The 7,892-nt window shown below is 35.4% G+C and overlaps 1 long non-coding RNA gene across 1 annotated transcript; it reads right to left on the reverse strand.

The window, feature by feature from the left end:
- LOC109725814 lies at positions 1,634-3,225 on the reverse strand. Its single transcript, XR_002220344.1, has 4 exons — positions 2,956-3,225; positions 2,752-2,884; positions 2,576-2,676; positions 1,634-1,666 (listed from the first exon to the last, which is right to left on the reverse strand). It is a non-coding gene; the product is annotated as an uncharacterized LOC109725814 (long non-coding RNA).

Below are 7,892 nucleotides of genomic sequence, written 5' to 3' on the forward strand. Positions count from 1 at the left end.
GACGATCTGTCCTCCTGGCGGTAGCTCGGTGCTGCTCCGTAAGACTGCTGTGGTGCTGGTGGTGCCGAAGCTGATGACGGTACTGGAGATGCTGCTCGGGGACACGCTGCCCTCATGTGTCCCGGCTGACCACATCCGTAGCACCTGCCCTCTCTATGCTCGCACTGCCGAGGCCAGTGTGGTCCCCCGCAGATCACACACTGTGGCGTCCTCTGAGTCTGCCCCTGCTGACGGGATCCCCTGGAACGCTGACGCCCCGAAGACCCACGACCCTGAGAACGTGCTCGTGGAGGTCTCGGCGGACGTCTGCTACTCGACTGGCCTCCGTTGTCTGGAGCTGGGCGCTTCCTGTCCTGACTCTGTCCCGGCCCCTGAGCCCTCTCTCGCAGTGACACCTCTCCTCTCTCCTCCCATAGTGCCTGCTCAATGGACGCGTCCAAAGTCCTCGACCTCTGCGCCCTAACGAACCTGAATAGGTCGGGTCTCAAACCCTGCTCGAACAAGTAGACCCTATGTGCCTCGTCTCTGGCCACGAACGGAACACAGTTCAGGAGTCTAGTAAACTCCCGAACATACTCCTGAACTGTCCGCTCGCCCTGCTGGAGCCTCTTCAAATCCTCCTCAATCTTCTGTTTCATGCTGTTGGGAAAATACATCCCATACAGCATTCCACAGAACTCATCCCAGCTCAGCTGCGCTGCCTCCAGTCTCTAGTCTCGCCTCACTCTCCGCCACCAGTCACGTGCATCACCTGACAAACAGTGTACTCCCAAAGGTACCTGCTCCCCCTCTGGAACATACAGATCCTCGAATAATCTCTCCATAGCACTGACCCATCCCTCTACAATCCAGGCCTCAGTGCCTCTGCCATCGAAGATCGGTGGATCAAAACGGCGAAAACGAGCTAATCTCTCCGTCCACCGCTCCTGCTCGGCCTCAGTCAACGGTACNACATTAGTTGCACACAAAGAGTGAGGTGGTGGCTTGTTGTGAACACTTCCACAACATAATAACTAGTTATATCAACCACTTAGTTTACCCAAAGCACAATTAGGGTTCATAAACAAGTTTTTTAATCTTGCAAATTAAAGCTCTAGAGGTGTATATATATATATATATATATATATATATATATATATATATATATATAGTCCGGCTACTATACTATTGATAGTACCAAGCCCTTGGTACTATTGAGTTTTCTACCGTTAGATCTATCCTTTGATCATTTCCACCCGTTAGATTATACTATTAAACCAACCACCCACTCAACGCTAGAGGACCACTAACAATTTAACCGGGGACCACTATTGTCACGCCCCGGATGTCTCGTTCCCCGGGCACGCCGACAAATCCGCCGTATACAAGGAATTTTCCCTGTATACGAAGCGTCAAAAGTACCTGTAAATATACAATACTACAAACAGTAGCATAGAGCTGCTCAATATACAAAGCTAAACAACTGAGTTTCATATATATAGTCCAAATCCAAAATACAAAGCTACTCGCACCGGCGAGTTAAACAACTATGTACATAAACTCTAAAATAGTAACTACCTGCAGTAGGGGGGTGCCTCTAGCTCTGTCAGTCGGGTAGGGCTCTACCTCGCGACGCCCTTGCCTCGATCCTGATCCGCGGAAGGCGCAGTAGCCGAAACCTGTGGCTCTGCAAAACATAGGTAACAACTGGGCGTGAGAACTACTGTAAAAACAAGTAGTCCTCAGTGGGTACCGTCCAAAACGACATCGGTCACCCACTAAGTCTACAGAAGGGAGCAAGAATAGAAGGAAAAGCAGGAAGTACACTCTACCGCTATTATCCACTACACTATCATGCTCTACACTAACCGACTGTAGGAAATGTCAAATCTGACCCAATCCAAATCGGGACTGTAAGCATACCCGTCCCCGGGACTGTGAATACACCCGTCCCTGCCCCGCTGAGACTATCGGCTCTATCCACACTAACTGGTCCGTGGAGAGCAAGTCCAACTGGCATGAGCGACAACAACGCAAAAGCACAAGCCTGACTCCGGAGTGGCACTCGTGGGCGCTACCCAACCGAGTATGCAGCGTATCTCTGTCGAGCTCAATCAGGCTCCAACTAGCCAAAGTCAAGTAATCGACTCAAACTGGTCTAACAACCAACAAACAACGTGCCCTCGGCACAATCCGACGCCAAAACGGCGAACCGGGCCCACCGTCAGTCCCGACGGCGCCCACTAGTACGAAACAGTCTAAACGACCTCAGAAAAATTCACTCGGCATACCAGCACGAGCGTAAATGTATTCTAAACTACCTGAAGTACTCGTCTACAGTATGCTGCGACAGTACAATTCTATAACGGCTCCTAGAGCTAAATCAGGCAGTTAATACATATGTCGATTCCAATCGCGTTTTCTCCTAAGTTTAAACCCAGTCCAACATGTATATTTAAAAGGTAATAATCATGTTATATATGCAGCATTTATCCAGGATATCATTATGAAAAACGAACTACAACATGATTTACCGAACAGAAAATCATACATGTCGACTATTACTACACTTAGGAATAAACCGATGTAAACCCACCTTAGTCGCTAATTTTGGCAGCAAAACACCCTCACAGCTGCAGCACCACCTGCTGGTCGATCTACACCCTCCAAATCCGGGAGTCGAGCTAACACCACGCTCTACAAAGCACAAATCACCGTTTCAGTCCCAAAATTCGCAGCAGTCAGGTACAGCACGGATTCGACCAATCTAACCTCAACGAAATCTGGCAAGTAAGGGCTTCGTGGATTCCTCTCGAAGTCCTTAATCCAGCGAATCAAGCCTCGTCGAAATCCGACGCTCCTACGTCGAGTACAAGCCGAAACGCCAACGGTCGACGCTGAAAATCTGCAGGGACAGCAACTAGCTCGAAATTGAAAAAGCTTGGAAATTAGGAAGCAATTCTATGGAACACCCACCTCGACGGCGACTAGCACTGGCGCGACGTCAAGAACGGCGAAGATCCACGCTCGCCCGGCCTCCTCACGATGCAACGGCAGCAACCGTAGGTTCGAACGGCTCTGCGGTGCGACGTCGACGGCGAAATCGGCTCCGCGGCGGCGTCCCTCGCGTGCTTCCTTGGTACGGCCGAACGAAAGAGAAAAGGAGAGAAGAGAGGAGATAAACTCCTCTCTCTCTCTTCCCTGCATGCATAAAAGAGGGGGGAGGTGATGCCACATGGCATTACACAAACTCACACATGTGCACTCACACACGCACACACACGTACCCTCACACACACACTTATATATATATACTAAGTGTAGGGATACTAGTATACTACATTAGATAATTGAATCAAAATGGAATTAAACTCAGATAAGTTTTATACAATCTTATTTTTCTTTTAAAGAGATTTTCTCGATCTTACGATGAAAAGAATATAAGATGTATACCATTACATAGAACGTACGAATTGCATTTTCTTATCTAAATGATTGCGTGCAAGTTTGACTTACATGTGGGTTGAGACAAGCATGTCCATCTCTACACAAATAATCTGATAGGTATATATTAATATAATAATTTATTAGATTTTTTTTGGTCATTTTGAATTATAAATTTTAGTTTTTGTTTATATTTTGAAATGCTGGTACTATTTACACTGTAGGTGTCACCATAATGTAAGGAGTATATATGGTATAGTATAAAATATAAAATCTTATTTCTAAAAAAATTATATGGCCTACATCATATTTATTATTGTGGGTAGTTGCTATTGTATTTGAGATCTAGTACTATATGAATATATAAATAGCTCATCCGGAACAGTATTAATGGTAATTTTTGACTATCAATTTTTTAGTTATTAGATTAATACTATTTCATTTAATTAACCCCAAGAAACTCTAGGCCTCTAATGGATAAAAAGTTGATAACGCACGCTATTTCTCTAAATATCAATAATATTTTAGCCACATTATATATATATATATATATATATATATATATATATATATATAATATATATATATATATATATATATATATATATATATAAAGCACGTATATTCAAATTTGGGTCTGTCGACAAATCCATTTTTCGGCGGAAAAATATTTAATGTATATCTATATTTAATGTATATCTATATCTATACTATATATAAATTTATAAAATAAAAAAAAAAAAAAACTATATAATTATTGTTGACAAAATATGGTAGGTATTTTCTAATAGTATATAATAAATAAATTTACTTTTTAAAAATTGTAAATTTTTTAATAAATATGATGTACAATTTCATATTAATTTAAAATAATTATTAAATAATTAATTGTTACGTGTATTTGTACGTACATTCAACTAGTATTATATATATATATATATACTATAATATAAAAGCACGTATATTCAAATTTGGGTCTGTCGACAAACCCATTTTCGGCGGGAAAATTAGCGCCCATTTTTCTCTTTCCGTACGAAAAATTTTAAATATAAGAATAAAAATAGAAATAGAAACAGCAATGAATACGTAAGTTCTCTATAACAGATTATTGATGTGAAAATCCTAAAATATAAATTTTCTATTTAATTTCAAAAGTAATTTTTCTATAACAGATTACGGGTGTGAAAATCGTATAAAAGATATTTTTCTATTTATTCTAAAAATACTTTTTTAGATATTATCTATTTAATTTCAAAATATATTTTCTTTTTAAAATAACGGATTTTATTTTTCTATTTAATTTCAAAAATTTATTTCCTAACATATTTTATTTTTCTATTTAATTTCAAAAGTAATTTTTACATTAGAGATTATTGTTAATTATTTATCATTTAAAAGTATATCTTCTTAATAGCGTGATTTATTATTTTAAATTTTTTAGATACATATTTGGCAATCATATAAAATATGCCTAAAATTAAAAAATAATTTAAAAAAATTATAACTTTTCTAATAATTATTATGTGCATTTGCACGTACATTTTACTAGTATATATATATATATATATATATATATATATATATATATATTTATATATATATATATATAATATAATATATATATATATATATTATGAGTACTATTGTAATGGCCCGACTCACTAATAATAATAATTTGTTGGGCTTAATTAACCATTAATTCAAAATACTTAAGTTCAGTTATATATTATTACTAGATTTTCACCCGTGGCGATGCACGGCTAATATAATAAATATAGAATAATAAAAATTATTATGTGATGATAACAAAAAATTTTCTAATTAATTTTATATTTTTTAACAAATAAAAAATATACTATCAATCTTAATTATAGTACATATTAAAGTACACAAGCTAGAGAAAAAAAAAATTTGGACCAAAGTAAATATTCAACTAAAATGCAAAATTCAATCCTGCTCTATTATCTATAAATTGATATGCAAAACAATTTACATTTACATATTGATGTGCGAAATAAAATGATAACTAAAATTGATTAATATGAAAATTACAAATGATATTAATATTTAAGCATATAATGAGATCAACTAAACTTTCATATTTGACACAATTTAGAATAAGCACACATATATTATGTTCCTACTGTTGCTTTTAAGATTCAAAAATATATAGATGTTGGTTTTTAAGAAAATATAAAGAAAAAAATTTTGTTGCATGAAGATGAAAAGTTACATGAGTGACAGAAGGGAAAAAAATTACGAAATGAAAATTACAGAAGTGACAGTAGGGAAATAATATGTTCTATTTTAAAGCATCAATATTTAAGAGCGAAGAAAATTACAGGAGTGATGTGAGTTTTAAATTTTTTCCTCTTTCCAAAAATGCCTCTATCCTTTTTTACTAATATTTTTATGTCAAAAAATTTTCAACCAATCATTTTAAATAATTAACTAAGTAATAATTTATTCTCAAATAAAGATAAATATTTTCCTTCTCAATAAAAAAATATATATTCTGTTTTAAAGCATCAACATTTAAGAACCAAGAAAATTGCAGGAGTGACAGTAGAGAAAACAAAATTACGAATGACAGTAGAGAAAAAAAAATTACGAAGTAAAAATTATATCTATACTACTTATAAATTTTTTCGCAAAGAATAATTTCAAAGCAACCGCCAATCATTTCGTTTTTACTTTGGTCATCTATACCGATTTTTTCGCAACCAATCATTTCAAATAATTCGCAACAGATTATTACATATTTCTCAACCAATAATTTTAAATAATTAATTATTTGCCAATACGAAATTTGAGTTTGACCATTTTTTTCGCAACTAACCATTTCAAATAATTCGCAACAGATTATTGCTTATTTCGCAACCAATAATTTTAAATAACTAAATATCCATATTTGAGTTTGACACGTGGTAAGCATATAGAAAGCCACGTGTCAGCTTCTCACATAGGGTTCATTAAGGGTTCTACTTTTATATATAGTAATAGATTAGAGTCCATGATCTCTTATATTTTCCATCTCAATCATATTTTCGTATGATGTCGGACGATTGTGGTGTTACAACGATCACCTTAGTACTCATAAGCCATGTTCGATATTTGAGCTTCCGAATCGACAATTTATAGTGTTATATTTAATTTAGAGCATTTAAATATTTTGAAAATTGAATTTCATAAATTTTTGATATCATCCATCTTACAATCAAAATGCTTCAAAATTGACAATTTTAATTGCCGGTATAGGACGTTTTCTAATTTAACAGTATAGAACAATTGGAATCAGTTAAATTTTTTGTACAAAATTCTATTCATTATCTAGATCAAGATTAATAACTTTCATCTTGAATTGAACAATTCGATTCTTTATTTTTAGAAAGTCGTTCGATTTTGACTGTTTATTTTATACTAACTTGACTGACTCTATCATAAATTTTAAAAGTTATAAAATTTGATTTCTAAATTCTTCATATGCTCTACATTATATTAAATACTATCGATCACTATAAGTAAATAATATCAAACATAGCGAATTTTATTTTTAAGATATTTTAAATAATCTTAATCAAGTCTAACTGAGCATACAGCTCCACATGTCTTGATTGTGACTCAGCTAAATCAGGCTCCCACCATTTCAAACGTGACTTGGCCTAACTTGGTTTTCCACAACAGAACAGAATGTTGACCCCTTTATGCCACCAATCCCAACCGCCCATACAAATTTGCAGTATGCAGAAATTGAACCCGTGGCCTTTATCTTTAGTACCAATTGGGATCGCTAGCTGACGTTAACCATTTATTCCAAAAGCTCAAGTTGTTAAAAAAATACAACTAATTCATTTATAAGTGTATGGAGATAGTGCCCACGTGTCTCAATTGTGACTCGGCCCAACTAGCCTCCCACCACTTCGAACATAGCTTGGTCCTACTCGACGTCTCGTCATTTCAAATGTAACTCGGCCTAATTTAGCCTACCGCCGTATGGCAGAATGCTTGCCCATTTAAACCAACAAGAAGGGCTACCATATCCTTATGAATATGCAGCCCTTCGTACTATCAACTTATTTTTTATGATAGAGCTTTTGAATCGACATTACATATTGTTAAAATGATCAAGAGCATTTAATTAAAATACTAAAAGTAGATTTTCTTAATTTTTCAAAATTATAATAGAGCCTATCAACAGATATAAAATGAACAATCAAAATAGAACGACTTCCCAAAAATAAAAGATCAGATTCTTTATTAGAGATCAGAGTTATTAATTTTAATCTAGATAATGAACAAAAATCATAACAATGGATAAATTGAATGTTTTGTCCTCAAACTATGAGCTAGGTGACACTTTAGCCCTAAAATTTTTTTGTTGTTGTAATTTTTGGCTCTAAATTTTAAAATTATTATAATCAAGTTTCACAACCCAACTTAGTTGATTAAATATTGATGCATCGTTGATG

This window comes from Ananas comosus, linkage group 20 (assembly GCF_001540865.1).
Source record: "Ananas comosus cultivar F153 linkage group 20, ASM154086v1, whole genome shotgun sequence".
Taxonomy (NCBI): Eukaryota; Viridiplantae; Streptophyta; class Magnoliopsida; order Poales; family Bromeliaceae; genus Ananas; species Ananas comosus.